General features: G+C 45.1%; 1 protein-coding gene across 1 annotated transcript in view; it reads right to left on the bottom strand.

Annotated features, from left to right (window-relative positions):
• Nucleotides 1-25664, bottom strand: part of LOC115156430 (vegetative cell wall protein gp1-like) — a 52104-nt gene that overhangs the window by 2069 nt on the left and 24371 nt on the right. The window lies entirely within an intron of this gene.

Raw genomic sequence — 25664 nt, 5'->3', positions numbered from 1 at the left:
TACATCCCCATCTCCTCTATACAGAACTATCCCATCTCCCCTATACACAACCATCCCCATCTCCTCTATACACAACCATCCCCATCTCCCCTATAACCAACCATCCCCATCTCCTCTATACACAACCATCCCCATCTCCCCTATACACAACCATCCCCATCTCCCCTATACACAACCATCCTTGTCTCCTCTATACACAACCATCCCCATCTCTTCTAACACAACCATCCCCATCTCCTCTTCACACAACAATCCCCATCTCTTCTAACACAACCATCCCCATCTCCTCTATACACAACCATCCCCATCTCCTCTTTACACAACCATCCCCATCTTCTCAATACACAACCATCCCCATCTCCTCTTTACACAACCATCCTCATCATCTCAATACACAACCATCCCCATCTCCTCTATACACAACCATCCCCATCTCCCCTTCACACAACCATCCCATCTCCTCTTTACACAACCATCCCCATCTCCTCAATACACAACCATCCCCATCTCCTCAATACACAACCATCCCCATCTCCTCTATACACAACCATCCAAATCTCCTCAATACACAACAATCCCCATTTCCTCTATACACAACAATCCCCATCTCCTATTTACACAACCATCCCCATTTCCTCCATACACAACCATCCCCATCTCCTCAATACACAACCATCCCCATTTCCTCTATACACAACATTCCCTGTCTCCTCTATACACAACCATCCCTGTCTCCTCTATACACAACCATCCCTGTCTCCTCTATACACAACCATCCCCATCTCCTCTATACACAACCATCCCCATCTCTTCTTCGCTCAACCACCCCCATCTACTCTATACGTAACCAGCCCAATCTCCTCTATACAGAACCATCACCATCTCTTCTATACACAACCATCATCATCTCCTTCATACAAAACCACCCCCATCTTTTCTATACAACACATTCCCCATCTCCTCAACACACAACCATCCCCATCTCTTCTACGCACAACCACCCCATCTACTTTATACATAACCATCCCCATCTCCTCTATACAGAACTATCCCCATCTCCCCAATGCACAACCATCCCCATCGTCTCTATACACAACCATCCTCATCTCCTCTATACATAACCATCCCTGTCTCCTCTATACACAACCATACCCATCTCCCCTATACACAACCATCCCCATCTCCTGTATACACAACCGTCCCCATCTCCCCTATACACAACCATCCCCATCTCCCCTATACACAACCATCCCCATCTCCTCTATACACAACCATCCTCATCTCCTCTATACACAACCATCCCCATCTCCCCTATACACAACCATCCCCATCTCCCCTATACACAACCATCCCCATCTCCTCGGTACACAACCATCCCCATCTCCTCTATACACAACCATCCTTGTCTCCTCTATACACAACCATCCCCATCTCCTCTATCCACAACCATCCCCATGTCCTGTATACAAAACCATCCTCATCTCTATACACAACCATCCCCATCTCTTCTATACACAACCATCCCCATCTCCTATACACATTACCATACTCATCTCCTCTATACACAACCATACCCATCTCCACTACACACAACCATCCCCAACTCCCTTATTCAAAACCATCCCCATCTCTTCAAAACACAAACAACCCCATCTCCTTTATACAAAACCATCCCCATCTTCTCTTTAGACAACCATAACGGTCTCCTCGACACACAACCATCCCCATCTCCTCTATACACAACCACCCCATCTCATCTATACAGAACCATCCCCATCTCCTCCATACAGAACCATCCCCATTTCCTCCATACACAACCATCCCCATCTCCTCAATACACAACCATCCCCATTTCCTCTATACACAACATTCCCTGTCTCCTCTATACACAACCATCCCTGTCTCCTCTATACACAACCATCCCTGTCTCCTCTATACACAACCATCCCCATCTCCTCTATACACAACCATCCCCATCTCTTCTTCGCTCAACCACCCCCATCTACTCTATACGTAACCAGCCCAATCTCCTCTATACAGAACCATCACCATCTCTTCTATACACAACCATCATCATCTCCTTCATACAAAACCACCCCCATCTTTTCTATACAACACATTCCCCATCTCCTCAACACACAACCATCCCCATCTCTTCTACGCACAACCACCCCATCTACTTTATACATAACCATCCCCATCTCCTCTATACAGAACTATCCCCATCTCCCCAATGCACAACCATCCCCATCGTCTCTATACACAACCATCCTCATCTCCTCTATACATAACCATCCCTGTCTCCTCTATACACAACCATACCCATCTCCCCTATACACAACCATCCCCATCTCCTGTATACACAACCGTCCCCATCTCCCCTATACACAACCATCCCCATCTCCCCTATACACAACCATCCCCATCTCCTCTATACACAACCATCCTCATCTCCTCTATACACAACCATCCCCATCTCCCCTATACACAAACATCCCCATCTCCCCTATACACAACCATCCCCATCTCCTCGGTACACAACCATCCCCATCTCCTCTATACACAACCATCCTTGTCTCCTCTATACACAACCATCCCCATCTCCTCTATCCACAACCATCCCCATGTCCTGTATACAAAACCATCCTCATCTCTATACACAACCATCCCCATCTCTTCTATACACAACCATCCCCATCTCCTATACACATTACCATACTCATCTCCTCTATACACAACCATACCCATCTCCACTACACACAACCATCCCCAACTCCCTTATTCAAAACCATCCCCATCTCTTCAAAACACAAACAACCCCATCTCCTTTATACAAAACCATCCCCATCTTCTCTTTAGACAACCATAACGGTCTCCTCGACACACAACCATCCCCATCTCCTCTATACACAACCATCTAATCTCCTCTATACACAACCATCCCCATCTCTTCTATACACAACAATCCCCATCTCTTCCATACAAAACCATCCCCATCTCTTCTATACACAACCATCCCTGTCTCCTCTATACACAACCATCCCCATCTATTCTATACATAACCAGCCCAATCTCATCTACACAGAACCATCCCCATCTCTTCTATACACAACCATCATCCTCTCCTTCATAAAAAACCACCCCCATCTTTTCAATACAACACAATCCCCATCTCCTCAACACACAACCATTCCCATCCCTTCTACGCACAACCACCCCATCTACTTTATACAAAACCATCCCCATCTCCTCTATACAGAACCATCCCCATCTCTTCTATACAGAACTATCCCCATCTCCTGTACGCACAACCACCCCATCTCCTGTATAAACAACCATCCTTGTCTCCTCTATACACAACCATCCCATCTCCTCCATACACAACCATCCCCATCTCCTGTACACACAACCATCCCCATCTCCTCTATACACAACCATCCCCATCTCCTGTATACACAACCATCCCCATCTCCTGTATACACAACCATCCCTGTCTCCTCTATACACAACCATCCCCATCTCCTGTATACACAACCACCCCATCTACATTATACATAACCATCCCCATCTCCTCTATACAGAACTATCCCATCTCCCCTATACACAACCATCCCCATCTCCTCTATACACAACCATCCCCATCTCCCCTATAACCAACCATCCCCATCTCCTCTGTACACAACCATCCCCATCTCCCCTATACACAACCATCCCCATCTCCCCTATACACAACCATCCTTGTCTCCTCTATACACAACCATCCCCATCTCCCCTATACACAACCATCCCCATCTCCTCTATCCACAACCATCCCCATGTCCTGTATACAAAACCATCCTCATCTCTATACAGAACCATCCCCATCTCTTCTATACTCAACCATCCCCATCTCCTATACACATTACCATCCCCATCTTCTCTATAGACAACCATACCCATCTCCACTACACACAACCATTCCCATCTCTTCAATACACAACCAACCCCATCTCCTTTATACAAAACCATCCCCATCTTCTCTTTAGACAACCATAACGGTCTCCTCTACACACAACCATCCCCATCTCCTCTATACACAACCATCTCATCTCCTCTATACACAACCATCCCCATCTCATCTATACACAACAATCCCCATCTCTTCCATACAAAACCATCCCCATCTCCTCTTTACACAACCATCCCCATCTCTTCTATTCACATCCATCCCCATCTCCTCTATACACAACCATCCCCATCTCCTCAATACACAACCATTCCCATTTCCTCTATACACAACCATCCCCATCTCCTATTTACACAACCATCCCCATCTCCTCCATACACAACCTTCCCCATCTCCTCAATACACAACCATCCCAATTTCCTCTATACACAACCATCCTTGTCTCCTCTATACACAACCACCCCATCTCATCTATACAGAACCATCCCCATCTCCTCCATACAGAACCATCCCCATCTCTTCTATACACAACCATGCCCATCTCTTCTATTCACAACCATCATCATCTCCTTCATACGAAACCACTCCCATCTTTTCAATACAACACAATCCCCATCTCCTCTATACAGAACCATCCCCATCTCTTCTACGCACAACCACCCCATCTACTTTCTACATAACCATCCCCATCTCCTCTATACAGAACCATCCCCATCTCTTCTATACAGAACTATCCCCATCTCCTCCATACAGAACTATCCCCATCTCCTGTACGCACAACCACCCCATCTCATCTATACAAAACCATCCCCATCTCTTCTATACACAACCATCCCCATCTCATCTATACAAAACCATCCCCATCTCTTCTATACAAAACCATCCCCATCTACTCTATACACAACCATCCCCATCTCATCTATACACAACCACCCCATCTCATCTATACAAAACCATCCCCATCTCTTCTATACACAACCATCCCCATCTCATCGATACACAACCATCCCCATCTCATCGATACACAACCATCCCCATCTCATCTATACACAACCATCCCCATCTCCTCTATACACAACCATCCCCATCTCCTTTATACACAACCATCCCCATCTCCTCTATACACAACCATCCCCATCTCCTCTATACACAACCATTCCCATTTCCTCTATACACAACCATCCCCATTTCCTCTATACACAACCATCCCCATCTCCTCTATACACAACCATCCCCATCTCCTCTATACACAACCATCCCCATCTCCTCTATACACAACCATCCCCATCTCCTCTATACACAACCATCCCCATCTCCTCTATACACAACCATCCCCATCTCCTCTATACACAACCATCCCCATCTCCTCTATACACAACCATCCCCATCTCCTCAATACACAACCATCCCCATCTCCTCTATACACAACCATCCCCATCTCCTCTATACACAACCATCCCCATCTCCTCTATACACAACCATCCCCATCTCCTCTATACACAACCATCCCCATCTACTCTATACATAACCATCCCCATCTCTTCTATTCACAACCATCCCCATCTCTTCTATACACATCCATCCCCAAATTATAAATCAGATTATTTCACACAGAAGATAAAAAGGCTAGGTAGCTTGCTATATTTTTAGCTAGTCTGCCAGCTAGCCGTCTGCTAGCTAACTACTACTAGCAAGGGAAGGCACTTGTGAATGGGAGTGGGACAGACAAGGATATCATGTTACCAAAAGTTGTCTGTCTGCTACTCCAAAAATCCCACCCCACCCACGTGCGCTCACTCAAGTAGATCAACAGAGTTAAGCTTCTAGTAACCTTTACAACTCCTAGACCTCGTCATCATCCCTCCAACACCTCTCGCTTGTTCTCTCAGCCCCCCCATCTCTCCGGTTCCCCTGTTTTCCTCTCTGCTCTCCTCCAGACAAGTCTCTCTTTCTTTCATTGTGGCCCTGGGGGCTGGGGGCCAGCAGGCCACTTTTCACAAGCACCAGGCAGCTTATCACAGCACTTTATCAGTATGATGTGGGGAAAGGGATGTGGGCTCAATCTCTTAACTCTGCTCCGAGGCTCTGTTCAGCTAGTCAACAGCCTGTCAGCAAACAACTGTTTGTAACCTGGGAGAACAGAAATGTATGACCCTGTGACAAGGGGAAAGGTGTGTGTGTGTGTGCATCAACGTGTGCGTGTGTGTGCGTGCGCGTGCATGTGTGTGTAAGGTGAGGAAGCACAGGCTGTGCTTTGTGCAGGAAGGTGAGGCCACTTGTGCCGGGTCTGGTCCACACACAGGGTCTCTTGTTGCTGCAGGGGACAGAGGCTGACACTTCACGCTTCCTAAAAGTGGCAGTCAGGCTGAACCAGGCTGGAGGCTGGAGGCAGACTTCAGGTTACTGTTTCACTGGTTCTCCACACCCTAAGCGCACCACCCTCTCTCCCCAACGCAACACTCTGACCCTCCGCCATCGGCATAATGCGCCCTTTCATCGGCACGTCACAAACCATATGAAACATTTTGCAAAACTTTATCAAGGAGGTGTTGAAAATGGAAACATTCCTGGGTCTCAGAGCCCCTGAGCTGATAAAACCTTGGATGTGAATCTCTGCTTTGAGAGAGAGAGAGTCAATCACTTGGCTTTAACACATTGGGGCTGTTTGGGACTCCTTTCTAGCATCTCTAGGTTTAGGTCAAAGGCAACGTTTGATTTCAGAACAGGGCCGGGTTGTGTGTAGGCCTCCATGTCATTGGAAACATACGGTCTGTTTGATGGTGTGGCGATTGATATGAGTGGGTATTTGTGCGGTGGTTTCTGACTGTACAGGGCTTGGTATCAGACAAACTAGGGTCTTCTCCTGAAGTACAACACTTTGGTCACGTGATATCAGATGCAGAAGCTACAGTGGATGGAAAGAAAGAAAGAGAAAGAGACACAGAGACAGAGAGACAGAGAAATAGAGGGAGACATACGGTATTGGCTCAATCAGTTGTGATGCGCCACTGAGTCCAATGTGAGTTAACCAGTATTTAGACACAGCCAGTTCCTTGAGAGGCAACATGGATAAAGGCTCCATCCATCATCCTCTGGAGAGAAAGCTCTCACAGCGATAGAGCAGACATCATTATCTGGACCATTTAAAGGGGAAAAACATACAGATGCCTCCCCTTCATTTAACTGTCCAATTACGTGTGTGTGTGTGTGTGTGTGTGTGTGTGTGTGTGTGTGTGTGTGTGTGTGTGTGTGTGTGTGTGTGTGTGTGTGTGTGTGTGTGTGTGTGTGTGTGTGTGTGTGTGCGTTTGTGTGTGTGTGTATCTGTGTGTCGGGGGAAAACATTGCTCCAGGTGCAACGAAACCAAGTCGCTTTCCAAAAATCACAGCCCTGCTAGGTGGAGGGTGAATATGCGTAGGCTGAGCTGAAACCCAACTGTTGTTTGTTGTCTAATATTACCTGAGAAACGGAGACTGTTTGAAACTACCAGGAGAATGGCAGGGTAAGAGAAGCAGTGAGATTTATCTCATTATTGTTACCTGCTCCCACACAGAGGAAGGCTGTCCTTAAGGAGGGTGGGGCTCAGTATCTGATGTGAGTCAGCTTTATTGTAAAAGATCAAGAGGTCACAGATAGTAGATAACAGATGAGTGTATAGGCTACAACCTGTCAATAAGAATAGCTTGGTTTGTCAGCTTTTCCGCCATAGAGATGTGATAAAAAAAACGACTGTGTTCTATTTAATGATGTGGTTTCAACTATATTTACATCACATCTCTGTGACCGATGTAAATGAAAGTGTAATAATGTGGAAATGAATAGTGGGGTGTCATTATAACAAACTGTCTTAGGACCTCTTTACACCGCACTGACTTGACAACCCATACTTGATCCAGGAGAGATAGTTGTGTAGCGTAAAGAGAGGGTTCTAGATTCAAATCCCTGTTTAAGAGAGGTTGTGTGGGAGACATCTGCGCCACATACCACCTCTGAGTGGTACAGTGTAAAGGCGTCAGCATGCTTCAGTTCGGCTGGTGCCTAGCTGAACCCCGCTAGGCGAACCGAACGAATGTGCTGGCATACTCCCTTCGCTTGAAATACAAGAAAAAAGCGACAATAGTACTGTCTATTTTGAGATGCCATAGGCAGTATACACTTCCTCAAAATAGTCAGAATTAATCTAAGATAACTCAAGAAATCTGTTATTAATTTGGACGTTTTTGCTGGGGAGATCTTAGTCGCACACTTTTATATCTAACTAAGATGTTTGGTGCAGTATTTCGCAATGAAAAAATATGCATGAAAATGAGTCTTCTTTCGTTGAATGACAACAAAGACTTTATTGAAAGATCTCTACTGTTGTCAAATCACCGACGAAGGTGTGTCAACTTCGGCTACCGACTTCGGCTTGCCTCGAGAAATGTTTTGTGTGCCCGAACAGCCGAAAAAAACCTTTTCGAAGTCCAAAGCTTTATCAAAAAGACAACAGCTGTACCAGACCACATGTTCCTGCAATAATTGCCTTAATTACCACATTTTTGCTTTGCCAAATAGAAAATGAATGGCATAAATATCCACACATTTGTAAATCATTGCATTAGTCAAGTGTGCAGCACTAAGTGCAATATGGTTTAGATGAAAAGCTCCTGGATAGTTTGAATTGCTTTACTTATTTTCTTTGTCTGTGTACTATGGTATTCACAGTATGCTAATAGCTGCACTCACACATGAAGCATGAATGGTAGTGTTAAGGTAGTGTTAACAGAAACGTTGCAAATTTGACATTAGCACTCACAATGTTGTGTGTAGGAATGCGCCTCACCTTACTCTGTGACTGTGGGCTATGGCCTTATCACTGCTTGATGAATTATAGTAACACCCCTGCTTTCTTACCGGCTCTCTCTCTCTCTCTCTCTCTCTCTCTCTCTCTCTCTCTCTCTCTCTCTCTCTCTCTCTCTCTCTCTCTCTCTCTCTCTCTCTCTCTCTCTCTCTCTCCTCTCTCTCTCTCTCTCTCTCTCTCTCTCTCTCTCTCTCTCTCTCTCTCTCTCTCTCTCTCTCTCTCTCTCTCTCTCTCTCTCTCTCTCTCTCTCTCCTCTCTCTCTCTCTCTCTCTCTCTCTCTCTCTCTCTCTCTCTCTCTCTCTCTCTCTCTCTCTCTCTCCCCTCCTTTATTCTCTCAATTCAATTACTATTTAAATGTCTATTTAAGGGCTTTATTGGCATGGGAAACATGTTTGTCACGCCCTGGCCATAGAGAGGGTTTTATTCTCTATTTTGGTTAGGCCAGGGTGTGACTAGGGTGGGCATTCTATGTCCTTTTTTCTATGTTTTTGTATTTCTTTGTTTTGGCCTGGTATAGCTCTCAATCAGGGACAGCTGTACATCGTTGTCGCTGATTGGGAGCCATACGTAGGTAGCCTGTTTTCCTTTGGGTTTGGTGGGTGGTTATTTTCTGTTTCGTGAGTGTTACCTGACAGAACTGTTTGGCTGTCGTTTTTGTTATTTTGTTTAAGTGTTCACTAGAAATAAATACATGATGAGCACTATCCACGCTGCGCCTTGGTCTACTCTTTCAGACGGCCGTTACAATGTTAACGTTGCCAAAGCAATAGAAATGAATAATAAACAAAAGGGAAATAAACAATAAAAATGAACAGTAAACATTACACTAACAAAAGAACAAAGACATTACAAATGTCATATTATGTGCAAATAGTTAAAGTACAAAAGTTAAAATAAATAAACATAAATATGGGTTGTATTTACAATGGTGTTTGTTCTTCACTGGTAACAGGTCACAAACCTTACCGCTGTGGTGTCACACTGTGGTATTTCACCCAATAGATATGGGAGTTTATCAACATTGGGTTTGTTTTCGAATTCTTTGTGAAACTGTGTAATCTGAGGGAAATATGTGTCTCTAATATGGTCATACATTTGGCAGGAGGTTAGGAAGTGAAGCTCAGCTTTCACCTAATTTTGTGGGCAGTGTGCACATAGCCTGTCTTCTCTTGTGAGCCTCGTCTGCCTACGGCGGCCTTTCTCAATAGCAAGGCTATGCTCACTGAGTCTGTACATAGTCAAAGCTTTCCACTGTGGTCAGGTATTCTGCCACTGTGTACTCTCTGTTTAGGGCCAAATAGCATTCTAGTTTGCTCTGTTTTTCTGTTAATTCTTTCCAATGTGTGAAGTAATTAGCTTTTTGTTTTCTCATGATTTGGTTGTGTCTAATTGTGTTGCTGTCCTGGGGCTCTGTGGGGTCTGTTTGTGTTTGTGTTCGTGAACAGAGTCTCAGGACCAGCTTGCTTAGGGAACTCTTCTCCAGGTTCATCTCTCTGTAGGTGATGGCTTTGTTATGGAAGCGCTTTCTTTTAGATGGTTGTAGAATTTAACGGTTAATTTCTGGATATTGATAATTAGTGGGTATCGGCCTAATTCTGCTCTGCATGCATTATTTGGTGTCTTACGTTGTACACTGAGGATATTTCTGCAGAATTCTGCATGCAGAGTCTCAATTTGGTGTTTGTCCCATTTTGTGAATTATTGGTTGGTGAGCAGACCCCAGACCTCACAACCATATAGGGCAATGTGTTCTATAAATGATTTAAGTATTTTTAGCCAGATCTTAATTGCTATGTCAAATTTTATGTTCCTTTTGATGGCATAGAATGCCCTTCTTGCCTTGTTTCTCAGCTCGTTCACAGCTTTGTGGAAGTTACCTGTGGCGCTGATGTTTAGGCTCAGGTATGTATAGTTGTGTGCTCTAGGGCAACGGTGTCTAGATGGAATTTGTATTTGCGGTCCTGGCAACTGGAACTTTTTTGGAACACCATTATTTTTGTCTTACTGAGATTCACTGTCAGGGCCCAGGTCTGACAGAATCTGTGCAGAAGATCTAGGTGCTGCTGTAGGCCCTCCTTGGTTGGGGACAGAAGCACCAGATCACCATCAAACAGTAGACATTTGACTTCAGATTCTGGTAGGATGAGGCCTCTCTCTCTCCCTCCTCTCTCCCTGGCCCTGGGCTTTGATTCTGCATCCTCCCACTGTTTCATTATCCAGGGCTGCTTTCTATCATTATCCAGTGTGTGTGTGTGTGTGTGTGTGTGTGTGTGTGTGTGTGTGTGTGTGTGTGTGTGTGTGTGTGTGTGTGTGTGTGTGTGTGTGTGTGTGTGTGTGTGTGTGTGTGTGTGTGTGTGTGTGTGTTTGACTCTCCCTCCTATCATTAGATAGGAGAAGGTGAGTATATAAGACCCACGCAGGCTATTCATTATTACTGTATCTCCTCACACTTTGCTGAATTGCTGTGTTTAGGCTTCTCTTATCTGTGTTCCCCATGCTCCTCACAGCAGCTCCCTCCCACAGACCCAGTAGGCCTTCCTTACTCTCAGGGCCATGACCCCAATCAGGTGTCATATCAGTTGCTGTTTACTTAACTGTCACTGCAGTGATTACAGAAGTTAACAGTGTGTTAGAATCATACAGACAGCAGCAGCAGTATGTTTCCATTTGACTTAATGTGGAGAGTAGATCATATTTTATTATTTTTATTACTTTTATTTCATTATGTTCTTCTGCATTACACATAGTCAGTATGACACATAGAGTATGTCTGTGTATGCCAGTTCATACCAACTCTCAGGGCAAGCCCTGCATTTAGGCTAATCCTGTTTTGACTTTCCATATTAAAGTCAACTGAAGGAGATGAGTCATGAAAGACGGAGACGTAAACGTGTTCGCAACAAGATTTGCGTGGCAGTTGTCAAGGGAATAATTAATAAGACAACGAAACAAAAAACAATTCACACCTGTCATTTAGTCCACCACACCGTGATTAAGCTGAACAACTGGAGCAGACAAGCCCACTGGGTATTTAGAAACAATTACTCCTCCTAAACGGATGATAACATTCCATTCATCATCTCTTTCTCTATGCACAACCCGTCACTAAGTGGGGCATACCCGTGGTGTTGCTACTGTAACAACAGGCTGTTTCTGATGTGTGTTGTAAGGTGTAGGGTTACACAATGTTGTGTTTCAGAATGTGTGTTGTCACTGCTGTAGCCAGGCCCAACAGGCAGTGCGGAGGGAGGCAAGAGGGACAGTGCTTAGTGTGTGACCCCATCGTTAGTGTTGAGCAGGGTATCCTGAAGGCTCATTTCCTGGTATTTCAGAGGGCATCCTTTCCTTTCCCACTGCAACTTCCTCTGTTTTCACACCCAGAGAAGAGAGGTGGAGAGGTTTACCTTGCCAGGCTAATAGATGAGAGACACACGTAAGCACGTACACACTGTTCAATTTGACCCCAACAAATGGCTGTCTAACAACCAGCCACAACACCCAAACATATGCTCTCACACACTAACACCATGTTGAGTGACTTGTGGGTCTGCCAGAGTGAGAAGGAGGCATGTGGAATGACAATGGCTTTGGGCATACCTTGACCTTAGATCAATTAAGAAAGGTTTTGTTACTTTAGTCATTTGAAAATAATGCATACTTCGTCCTTGATGATGGTAGATGGGTATCCGGGTCAATGACATAAAGAAAAGACAACGACCAAACGGATCAAATGTATTAAGTCCCAGATCATGCTTGCTTTTTCAAGATAACCTCTTATTCCCCAAATGACCCTCAAACGGATGACACTTAGGTGAGCAAGGCTAGTTCACGTTGTTTCTTTGGTTTAACACAATCTAATATTAATCCATTGCGGTGAGACAAGGACAGGTAATCATATCCTTGGGATTCATTAGACTTGATGAAGGTCCTCGAACGCATGAACGTGCACACACACACACACACACACACACACACACACACACACACACACACACACACACACACACACACACACACACACACACACACACACCTCCTGTTTGACCACGTGTCCCTGTGGAAGTTGACCATAAGAGACAGGAAAGGCTCTTTTAAAGCTTTTCACTCTGATAAAAGTGTTTTCCCTGACACCTCAGTGGATAGGCGGCATGACCTCAGCTTTACCAACCTCAGTCTCTGTTCCTGTGGCTGCTGACTTACAATAGAACAGTAGAATAGGTGTACCAATACTTAGCCTACTATTTCTTACATGTATAAATAGCTAGAAACACTGGCACTTAAACAGTAGAGACCATTTATATTCATCATAGTAAATGTCCTCATTATGTCAATGGATGAAACCAAAAGGGATATTTTCAGACACTACAATTGGGGAAGACTAAACTATAACTGTATCCCTGTGTTTCTAATGTTTCCACCCACAGTTTAACCTAAGTGCAGCACTGGCCTCTAATTGGCTGTCTCTCTCTCACATGAACACCAATTAGGCGTGATGTGGGACAGAATTAAAGGCCTACGCACTTTGCCGTGAGGAGCACTTGTTTTTCTCTCTGCATTCTCTCTCTGCATGAGAGAGAGAGAGAGAGAGGTGGTGTGCCGTCCAAGCATTCTGGTCGTAATGTTCCGGGAACTCCAGGGGGAAAAAAAATTGGGAAAAAGAAGGCCACGAGGTTTTCTGGGTAATAACTCCATCCCCCGGTCGGGTCGGCGTTTGGGCAGTGAGGGAAGAAGGAGGAGGAGGGTTTCTTCTATTTTTTTCTTTTTGTCGTTCTTTTTTGTTCTGGCAGGTTCCACAGCCACCCCTCCACGGAAAGCCTACTCTGCACATTCTGCAGACAACGGTCTTCAGGGAGGAAATAGGGAGGAAATTGTGCAGAAAACGTAAAAATCTGTCTCTTCTACTCTTTCTCTCTCTCTCTCTCTCGCTCTGTCTCGCTCTCTCTCTCTCTCTGATCTGTGATTGAGTTCTAAATGAAAGAGTCCTTGTTTTGGGACCAGTGTGGCTGTCGGAAGCCCTTGGGGTAGTGTGATTTGATTTCACTCCTTTATGTTTTCATTATTCCAGCCCTAGATGGGTAAAAGGCTGCATCGTGGCCCACTGCCAGAGATTTCTATTATACGACCTTATTACGAAATAATACCAGGACATGGACACAGCATGTGAATATGGCTTTAAGACAAGCTCATACTGTAACACGATGCAATTGTAATAGATTTGGACTTATCTCTTCTGTGCCAACTGGTTGAGAAACTGTGCTGATTATTTATAATCCCTGGCTTTGCCAAGAATGTGGAACATGGATGTGCTCTGGAGGAACAGAAAACTTAAGAAGCAATGGCTTTGCGAGGTCTTGGCAGATTTCATCCCCTATACCATATTAGACACTCAATGGTATGGTTCATCTTGCATACGCAATGTGTCACTTTTACACTCTTGCAGGAGTTTGTTTAAGGGCTGGCAGAGGGGGTTTTCTGCTCCAGTCCAGAATGTGTGTGTGCCTCTCTCTCTGTGTGTGTACTGGGGAGGAGGGGATAAGAGCTAAATTGAAGAAGTGGGGGTTTAGGTAGAGTTAGGGGTCGAGAGGGGGTGTAGTGTTTGGGAGCCTGTGGTTTCAGGTGAAGGGGTGTGAAATCTTCTCAAGGGATCTCATTTGTGCCAGGTGGCCACACTTCGCAAGGTGCCCATAATAACCTGTACCACATACTGTCACCTGTGTGTGAGGTGATAGGAGGGCTTGGCTCTAGCTGTCCCGCCCTGTACCTTTCTCATAACCTCCACTGGGGGGTACTGTGTCTGAGAGACACACAGTGACTTCATCTACCTCAGACTGAGCTCACTATAGCTTTCTTCAATCTGTGATGCGACTGACACAGTGTCAAATAAGACATTTTAGAGCTTTGATTTTTTAGCAACAGAAAATCCCAATCTTATTTGTAGCTCATTTGTAATACTCGTAAGAGTCTGTACGGTACTTAGCTACTTAGCGTAGCTTGCTACTATAGTTGAATAGACTTGTACTGGCAGTTTACAGCACTGTGAGTCTAATATGGATACTCCCTCTCTCTTGTGATGGATTATGAATGGAGTGAGAGCAGATGTTCCAGAGTGTTTATCTGCCAATCAGCTGAGGAGGAAGTGAAGTGAAGGCACTTCCTGTCTGTACTCACCCAGATTCCCAACACACACTGGGAATAGGACTACTATGGGTATCAAACTCTGTCAATGAGAATGTGAGTATAGAGAAGATTTACTGCCCTGAAACTGGATATTCAGCGACGCCATGCAGTCATAGATAAAGCATATACTGTACAAGGTATGGGTATGGCAGTAGTATGTTATGTACATGTGTTGGAAATGCAGGGATAGCTTATATCACAATGTAATGTATGAAACATGTACTTCCATCACACATGGAATGAGCATGTCAGTACAATACAGTACAATGTGTGTTGTTAAGAATGTGTTGCTGAATGACAAACACCATCACAGTCTATTAGCTTGTGGCCATGTGTTAGAAATGTGTTCTTGTGACTTTAGAACAAACCATTCAACCCATGTAGTAGACATACTGTAACATTAGCACACTGTTGCAATGTTTTGTCACCTCACTTTTGAGGCCAATAATTCACAAAGAAATCCTAAAAGAACCACAAGCGTAGAGTGGACAGCAGGGTGTTTCCACCGCCGTCAGCCATTGAAGCCGATGTTCGTTCGAGTATAAAAAAAAGGGTCAAATGAAAACAGGGGATGTCACAGGAGGAAATGTAGTCACACGCATGTTAAATGTATCAGAAAAAATAGATATGGTAAATAAAGAGAGGAAGGAAAGGTTGTAAACTTCACAGGCCTTGGCCAAGGAGGAAAGAGACCCCTGCGGTCTCTGATTACTTTTCCAAAAACCTCCTCTCCTCAAGCGTCCGTCCTCCATAAGTGTCCCAATAATATTCAAATTTCACAACACAGAGGGAGAAAACACAGTGTTCAGGATTAAAGCAAACAAGATTGCCTGCCATTATGTCAGATTGTGAAATGTGAGTTCCAATACATTTTACCTGATGAAATTAGACCGCTTGCAAAAACAAATATTGGCTAAAATTTAGCGTGGACCAGAATGAGGCTCTTTCCCCACTACCTATTGTTCCTACAGTGAGGAATGACCAGAGAATGTTTTTGTAACTGATCTCCAGATTATCGTCGCCTGGAGCTCAAAAAGAAATAGTAGCTGTAACGATCGTCGTATATACTGGACCAAGGCGCAGCGGGTTGAGTGCTCATTTTATCTTTTATTTAGAACACTTAATTAACAAAACAAGAAAACGTATGAACGAACAGTATTGCAGGCTAACACAGCAGTGCAACAACAACTTCCCACAAGGGACATGTGAAAACAGGGCTACCTAAGTATGACTCTCAATCGGTCCCGTGTGGCTCAGTTGGTAGAGCATTGGTAGAGCATGGTGTTTGCAACGCCAGGGTTGTGGGTTCAATACCCACGGGGGACCAGTACGGGGGGAAAAAAAAATTATAATTGTGAAATGTATGCATTCACTACTGTAAGTCGCTCTGGATAAGAGCGTCTGCTAAATGAGTAAAATGTAAATGCAATCAGCAACAACGATGTACAGCTGTTCCTGATTGAAAGCCAGGCCAACACAAAGAAATACACAACATAGATAGAGCATAGAAATACACAACATAGAACATAACCAAAACCCTGGAATACTCTAAACAAACACCCCTCTACATAAACACATATATCAACAAACCCTGAACCACATAAAACAAACACCCCCCCTGCCACGTCCTGACCAAACTACAATAACAAATAACCCCTTTACTGGTCAGGATGTGACAGTAGCAGTATGCAAATCAGGGAGCCAAAGGAAAAGCTTTTTCACAGATGCGATTAGATTCTCGAAGTTCACCAAAAAGATTTGTTCAAAATGAGCCGTTTGTTTTGGAACGACCCATCACTAATTGTTACTTTCATACGATGGAATGACTCATGTGAGGATGTCTCATCAGACAGGTCGTCAGACAGGTCTTCTGTTCAGGTCTGAACCACAAACAACGAGGGGAACCCAGCTCATTGCTCAGGCCAGGAAGGAAAACTTAATTGGACCTAGTTTCTAGGAGGGGGACTGGAGTATTGACTAGAGTTTTTTCTCCTAGACGGTTCTGGCAACAGAACTAAGCAGCTACAAAAGGCCAAGTCAAATGTCCTGTAACAGGCAGACTCGCAGGGTTGTGATTAATCTGTGTGTTGTGCCTTGACTTCGTCCGTCAGGCCTGACAGAGCTCGTAATGAAGCGTAGGAAGGGTTCAGATTCCAACTACAGTACAGGTAGAGAACCTGGAAGAGGTCTGGAACTAACTCCAGCTGATTACAAAAAAAGGGACGTTTACATGTCGGGCTTGATCAAATAAACAAGTACTCCATGGAAACTCATCAATCACAATAGAGATGTGGGGGTGTATGACATTTCTTTTTGTTGATCAAATACTATTTTCAAAAGCTTTGTAAAGATCGGGTAACAAAAGTTAAGGTGGTCTGTTTCCCACGGTAACAACAGGGGAATTCATTCATCAAAACTTGAAGGTGAAGTTTCAGGTTGGGGGTCTTGGTTGGGGAATATTTAACGGAGGGAGGATTTGCAAAATAGTTAGGATTTCAATGGTGGTGGTGCTAATCAGGGAGAACCAGCTATGGGGGGTGTGGGACTCCTGGCCTGAACCTGATTACCACCAAATGGGCCAACAGCAGCAGTAACAGCAGTCAGCAGCAGTAACAGCAGTCAGCAGCAGTAACAGCAGTCAGCAGCAGTAACAGCTGGGCTCAGGGACACTGCATGGTGGTGGTCAGTGCACAGCTGAGGAGGGAAGACATCGTGGGGAGGCTAGGGGAACAGGAGGGAGAGAGAAGGAGAGAGAAACTTTACTTAAACATAATGTTTAAAGCCTCAACACTGGATGTACACATCATTTTGAACTCTCATATTTATGCCGTATATACTTATTTCTCGTTGTCCCTGTATGTATCTCACTAGGCCTCCTTATCCCCCTTCTCTATCCTTGTCCCTTTATTTATTTCACTAGGCCTCCTTATCCCCCTTCTCTATCCTTGTCCCTTTATTTATCTCACTAGGCCTCCTTATCCCCCTTCTCTATCCTTGTCCCTTTATTTATCTCACTAGGCCTCCTTATCCCCCTTCTCTCTTCTTCTCCCTGCATGTATCTCTCAGCCACTCAGTCAGTTCATTAATCCTGCCTGAACTACACTAGACTAGAAGAATGCAGTTTGTCTTCCCTGACGGAGATGATTGGTCCAGACAGAAAGATAATCGAGGGGGATTTCGGCCCATCTCCATCTCAGACTCAGCACATCCTTCACCTTAGCCTCCTCTGATGCCAAGTTTAAGTACGTTACTCAACATTGTGACATCCTACGTGATTTAACTTTCCTTTTGTGTCTCTAAACTCTCTCATTCTCTCTTGTTCTCTTTCTCGCTCTCTCCAAAACGCTCTCATTCTCTCTCTCTCTCTCTCTCTCTCTCTCTCTCTCTCTCCCCCTCTCTCAACATTCTCATTCTCTCCCTCTCAACGTTCTCATTCTCTCTTGTTCTCTCTCTCTCTCCGAAATGCTCTCATTCTCCCTTGTTCGCTCTCTACGAAACGCTCTCATTCTCTCATTCTCTCTCTCTCGCAACGCTCTCATTCTCTCTTGTTCTCTCTCTCTCGAAACGTTCTCATTCTCTCTTGTTTTCTCTCTCTCTCTCTCTCTCATTCTCTCTCGTTCTCTCTCTCGAAACGCTCTCATTCTCTCTCGTTCCCTCTCACTTGAAACGCTCTCATTCTCTCTCGTTCTCTCTCTCGAAACGCTCCCATTCTCTCTCGTTCTCTCTCTCTCTCGAAACGCTCCCATTCTCTCTCGTTCTCTCTCTCAAACGCTCTCATTCTCTCTCTCAAAACGCTCTCATTCTCAATTGTTTTCTCTCTCTCTGAAAACGCTCTCATTCTCTCTCTCAAAACGCTCTCATTCTCTCTCTCAAAACGCTCTCATTCTCAATTGTTTTCTCTCTCTCTCAAAACGCTCTCATTCTCTCTCTCAAAACGCTCTCATTCTCAATTGTTTTCTCTCTCTCTCAAAACGCTCTCATTCTCTCTCGTTCTCATTCTTTCTGTCACTCAAAACGCTCTCATTCTCTCTCGTTCTCATTCTTTCTGTCACTCAAAACGCTCTCATTCTCTCTCGTTCTCATTCTTTCTGTCACTCAAAATGCTCTCATTCTCTCTCGTTCTCATTCTTTCTGTCACTCAAAACGCTCTCTCTCTCTCGTTCTCATTCTTTCTGTCACTCAAAATGCTCTCTCTCTCTCTCGTTCTCATTCTTTCTGTCACTCAAAATGCTCTCTCTCTCTCTCGTTCTCATTCTTTCTGTCACTCAAAATGCTCTCTCTCTCGTTCTCATTCTTTCTGTCACTCAAAACTGGATGGAGTTAAGGTGGAGGAGATGCTGTCGATACGACATGGATTCAGGTGTGTTCCTGAGAATGGAGTTAAGGTAGAGGAGATGCTGTCGATACGACATGGATTCAGGTGTGTTCCTGAGAATGGAGTTAAGGTAGAGGAGATGCTGTCGATACGGCATTGATTCAGGTGTGTTCCTGAGAACGGAGTTAAGGTAGAGGAGGTTCTGCTCGCGGTCGGTGAACAGGTAGGAACTGAATTTATACATTCTGCTTCTAGAATGAACAAAGCTGTGGTTGTGTTCATGAAAAGAGCAAATTTGGTTGGTAGACTAATTGCTAGTGGAATATTTGTAAGGGATGTGTTGGTACCAGCTTCACCTCTCTCTACCCCTTCGACAAGAGTGGTAGTTGCAAATTTGCCTCAATTTATTACGGATGATCAAATCAGGAAAGAGCTGAGTCATTTTGGTAAGTTTGCTAGCGGTTTTTGTGTAGTGAGGAGTATAGTGGGGAAGTGTAAGAGACTTTGGGGGAGGAGGAGGGTTTCAAGTGGAAAAGGAAAAAGGGTGTGGTCAAACGCACCATGGAAACTTTGCCTGTTGCTGTGGGGGATGCCCTGACCAGAGAGGAAGGGCAGGTGGTCAGGGTGGGAGATAGAGATGAGGAGGAAAGTGAGTCTGGGGCTAGGGTGAGTGCAGGCCGACTTGATTGGTTTTACATGTCTAGGAATCGGAGCAATAGGCTGTTGGGCGCTACCATTCTCCCGGTGGGGTTTTCCGATCATCATATAACCATGGCTCGGCTGTCTATTTCACCAGGGCCCCGGCAAGCATCCTATTGGAAGTTCAATGTAACGCTCTTACAAGATGCCTCTTTTTACTCAGGTTTCCAGACCTTTGGGAAAGGTGGGGGCAGCGAAGAGAGGAGTATGAGTCTCTGAGTCAATGGTGGGATGTGGGGAAAGTCCAAATTTGGCTTTTCTGTCAACAGTTCACAGCTCTCTCATCCTCAGAGGCTAGGAGAGTATTGGGGGAACTAGAGCGTTGTATTAGTGAGATGGAGGTAGAGATGGTGGGGCAAGGCAATGTAGGCCTTCAGGCTAATTTAGCTGAATTACGTAGGGACCTGGGTAGTTTATTCCAGGTTAAAGCAAAGGGAGCACTTGTAAGAGCTAGGTTCTCCATGCTCAAGGAGATGGATGCTCCCAGCTCCTCCTTCTTTGGTTTGGAAAGACAGAGCAGTGAAGCCAAGGGTATGCATTGTCTAAGGCTGTCTGATGGGCGGGTGACCTCTGTGGTGGGTGAGATGCGGGAGCGGACTGTGGAGTTTTATATTGAGTTGTATAGGGCACAAGTGTGTGGTCCTATGTGTGCTCAGGTCTTGTTCGCAGAACTCCCTAAGCTCTCTCTGGCACAGAAGGATGAAATGGACATTCCTCTGTTGTCCCATGAACTGGCAGAGGCCGTAACCCAGATGTCCCCCGATCGTGCACCGGGGGTCGATGGACTCCCAGTGGAGTTTTATAAAAAATTTGGGGGAATAATTGGACAGGACTTCTTTTGCGTGTTGCATGAATGCGTCGGGGTAGGAGAGTTGCCGATGAGCTGCCGTCGGGCGGCTCTGACTCTCCTGCCCTAAAAAGGGGACTTGTGTGAACTTAAGAACTGGAGGCCTGTGGCATTACTCTGTGCGGACTACAAGATATTTGCCAAGGCCCTCTCTAACAGACTAAAGTCCCATTTGGACTCGATAGTACATAAGGACCAAACATATTGTGTTCCGGGACGCTCAATCACGGACAACTTGTTCTTAATCAGGGACATGTTGGACTTGTCGAGAGGTTCTAATGTGAACTTTGGACTGGTCTCTTTAGATCAAGAGAAGGCTTTTGATAGAGTGGACCATGAGTATCTGTTTAATGTGATGTTTGGGTTTGGGAAGAGTTTTTTGACCTGTGTGAAGCTGTTGTATGCTGGGGCGTCATGTATGGTCAAGGTGGGAGGGGGGCTCAGTAGGCCAGTCTGGGTGAGACGGGGCATTAGACAAGGATGCCCTCTATCTGGGCAATTATATACATTAGCCATTGAGCATTTTTTGGGACTGCTATGCAGGAGACTGCAGGGAGTGTGCTGGACAGACATGGATGTGGTGACAGGCATAGCAGTGTCAGCATATGCAGATGACGATTCTGTGATGGTCAGGGATGGTCAGGATATGCAGGCACTAGAGACTAGTCTGAAGGTGTACGAGGGAGCTTCTTCAGCTAAAGTGAACTGGGGCAAGAGCAAAGCTCTGTTATGTGGGGCATGGGGGGATAGGGCCCCTCCTCTGCTTCCAGGGGGTTTGCAGTGGGGTTGGGAAGGACTTGCATGTACCTGGGGGTGTACCTGGGCTCAGAAGTGGGTCAGGAAGAACTGGGACGGGCTGTCACAGGCAGTGGTGTCAAGACTGGCCAGGTGGAGGTGGCTCCTGTCCCAAGTGTCATATAGAGGGAGGGTGCTGATAATTAACAACCTGGTGGCATCTTCCCTGTGGCATAAACTGGCTGTCCTCAACCCCCCCACCGGTCTGCTCGCAGACCTGCAACGCAAGCTGGTGGACTTTTTCTGGTTGGTCCATCACTGGCTGAGGGCGGCAGTGTTGTACATGACCGTCCACGAAGGAGGACAGGGCCTGGTGGAACTGGAGAGCAGGATGGCTGCTTTCCGGCTAAAGGCGGTGCAGAGACTGCTGTACCATACTGATGTTGGCTGGAGGGAACCAGCATGCGTGCTGTTGAGGAGAGCTGGCGGATTAGGGTTGGACCAGCAGCTGTTCCTCATGAAGCTGGAGAGGCTGAGTACAGCAGGTCTCTCAGCTCTTTACTCTGCAGTGCTGAGGGCCTGGCAGCTGCTAAGGCCCACATGAGAAGGGGGTGTGGAGCCTGGGCTGTGGGTGTGGGAGGAGCCTATCTTCCACAACCCAGCCATACCTTTGAGATCGGTTCAGTCGGCCACCCTGCAGAGGCAACTGATGGCAGCGGGTTTACAAAGGCTGGGTGACCTGCGACTGCTGGGAGAGGAGGAGTGGAAAACCCCGGAAGTCTTGGCACAACAAACAGGAATAACGTCCCTTAGGCTGCTGGAGAGATTCCTGGAGGTGGTCCAGGAGGCACTGTCTGAGCCGGTAAGGGGGGTGTTTGAGCAGCCAAAGGGGGAGGGGCCACCAATGTTTCCGCCACTGCAGGTGACGGCAGAGACTGGAGACTGGCAAGGGGTCTGAAAGACTTGTTAGATTTTAACACTCCGAGCCTGGGGGAGTTTGAAGGGGTGGGAGGTAAAGCCCTCTACAACCTCTGTGTTAAGGTTAGGAACATTAGGAGCCTAACAGGAGTGAAGGCACATCAGTGGCAGGGGGTATGTGGGGCGGAGAGTATGGTGGGTTTTAAATGGAGGGGGCTCTACAAACCCCCAGTACCAAAGAGGTCAGGGGACCTCCAGTGGAGGGTTCTTCATGGAGCCCTGACCACTAACAGCTGGTTGGTACGGGTTGAACCGGGAATCAGGCAGGGGTGTCCTTTCTGTGTAATGAAAGAAACTGTGATTCATGTTTTTTCTGTGTGCACCAAGTTAATTCCATTAATGTCTCTGTTGGAATGTCTGTGTGAGAGGTTGGGGGTGGTTTTTACTGTTGGGATGTTTATAATGGGATACAGGTATTCGATTAAGGAGAAGGCCAAATGTGTTTTGTTGAATTTTCTGTTTGCTCAGGCGAAGTTGGCTATTTGGCTAACAAGGAGGAACAGGGTGAAAGGTGGGGGACCCTTTACTATTGTTTAATAGGATGGTCTCTACGCGCCTTAGGGTTGAGTTTGAATACTATAGAATGATAAAAAGTGTGGAGATGTTTCAGGAGATATGGTGTGTTGGGGGGCTGTCTGTATAGCTGGGGAAGATGTTTTGGATATACAGTTGTAGAAGTGGGTATTGTTTTTGGTTATTGTGATGTTGGTTTGTATCATGTGGTAGATGGAAAGGTGAGTGTGGTACATGTATGCAGTACAGGATATATTTTGGTGTTTTATTTTTAAGGGGGGGGGGGTGAGTTTTAAATGAAATGAGAAAGTTTCAGTAAAGAAAGACAAAAAGTCAGTATCTCTCTCTCTCGAAACACGCATTCTCTCTCTCTCTCTCTCTCTCTCTCAATTCAATTCAATTCAATTCAATTCGCTTTATTGGCATGACGTAACAATGTACATATTGCCAAAGCTTACTTTGGATATTTACAATATAAAAAATAAATAAAAATGAGAATCAAAAATTGTCAACGGGACAACAGTAACAACAATAACCAACGGTCAATATAACCATACATTCAACAATAACAATAATCATACAGTTGAGGACATGTGCAGGTTTATTGGTCTGTCAGACACTGTCCCTCAACTTATGGCAGGCAGCAATGTAGTGCGCTGCCAACCCACAGCTCTCTGCGTCCTCCCCCAACAGGATGGGTAGCCTATCCTCATCAGAGAGGTCTTTAAAACCTTGAATAAGGATTTCAAATTTGGGGAAATGACACTCTCTAATTGTTTTATATTTTTGACATTTTGTCAGGAAATGCAGCTCCGTCTCAGGTTCTGCTGTTGTGCAGTGGTTGCACAGCCTTTCCTCTACAGGGAGCCAGGTTTTCCTGTGTCTACCCTTCTCAATGGCAAGGCTGTGCTCACTGAGCCTGTACTTTGTCAAGGTTTTTCTAAGGTTTTGATCAGTAACCATGGTCAAATATTTAGCCATAGTGTACTGTCGATTTAGGGCCAGATAGCACTGCATTTTGCTTTGTGTTTGTGCTTGTGTTTCCCAATAAGCAATGTAGTTTTGTTTTGACTGTGTTGTAATTTGGTTTATTCTGATTGATTGGATGTTCTGGTCCTGAGGCTTCAGTGTGTTAGTAGAACAGGATTGTGAACTCAGCCCCAGGACCAGCTGGGTGAGGGGACTCTTTTCTTTGCTCAGCTCTTGGCATTGCAGGGCTTGGTAATGATATGAGAGGGGGTCACTGTATTTTAGATGATCTCTCTCTCTCTCTCTCTCTCTCTCTCTCTCTCGAAACACTCATTCCCTCTCTGTGTCTGTCTCTGTCTGTCTCTGTGTCTGTCTCTGTGTCTGTCTGTGTCTGTCTCTCTCTCTCTTGAAACACACACTCTCTCTCTCTCTCTCTCTTGAAACACTCATTCTCTCTCTCTCTCTCTCTCTCTCGAAACACTCATTCTCTCTCTCTCTCGAAACACTCATTCTCTCTCTGTGTCTGTCTCTGTGTCTGTCTCTGTGTCTGTGTCTGTCTCTGTGTCTGTCTCTGTGTGTCTCGCTCTCTCTCTCTCTCTCTCTCTTGAAACTCTCTCTGTGTCCGTCTCTGTGTCCGTCTCTGTGTCCGTCTCTGTGTCTGTCTCTGTGTCTGTCTCTGTGTCCGTCTCTGTGTCTGTCTCTGTGTCTGTCTCTCTCTCTCTCTCTCTCTCTCTTCTGCTTTTCAGATATATGTTTTTACGCAGTCCTGCTGTACAACATTTAAAAGGCTGGGGATTTTTACAAGGCAATAAAAAGCAAAACAGGTTCTACTCTATAGTCCCTGACCTGTGGCTTTACACATGCATAGTATAATTGCGTGCTTTTTGAAGTCACATTTAAAATCATCCAAACTTTCAGTTTTGGTAAAATATTGTATTACTTAAATGTACATACATAAAACAACAATCACAATTCTGTACAACTTCCCCACATCTTTCACATTGATTTGGTATAATTCTGTGCATTCTATTTCAATTGTAAGAATTTAGAAATTTTAATTAACCAAAAATATCAAAATACTTGAGAGTAGTTGAACTCACTGGACGGGGAGATCAGAGTACTGTGTGTGACCTCATAAAGAGCAACATGAGGGTTTGACAGCAAGAGAAGGAAATGTAACAATGTAACAATAAGATTGTTCAGAGCTTCCTTTAACATGAAAGCCACTGGGAGAGAAGCAGTGCTATTCTGGGCCTTAAAAGGCTAATTTCTTTCCTTATTTTAAAGCCTGTTTATTTATAAGGGGGATATTTGGAGTATTTATAGACCGAATGAAAGGGGTCTGGTAAGACACAGGGTTGGAGCAGGCCCCAGTGTCCGGTCTGGAGCGTGAAGCCACTAGCTCTGCTGGTCGGTTACTGCATAGCAACCTAGCGGTACCCAAAGCCTTAGAAAGCCTAAGTAAATTACAATCACCAGAAAGTCAATTGTTTTTGGGGACAGATATTTTGGGCTCTAAAATGTGTTTAATATGATCAAGTTTGATCCCCACAGTGAATTATTTTAATGTTAGCTACAAATCGAGATATTTAATTAGTGATCCATTCTGACTACTACATAAGTCGTCACACATGACCACGTACTGAC

The sequence above is a fragment of the Salmo trutta genome, chromosome 21, assembly GCF_901001165.1.
Source record: "Salmo trutta chromosome 21, fSalTru1.1, whole genome shotgun sequence".
Lineage (NCBI taxonomy): Eukaryota > Metazoa > Chordata > Actinopteri > Salmoniformes > Salmonidae > Salmo > Salmo trutta.
Note: the sequence above shows the minus strand (reverse complement) of the source record. Positions and strands in the feature narration are given on the sequence as shown.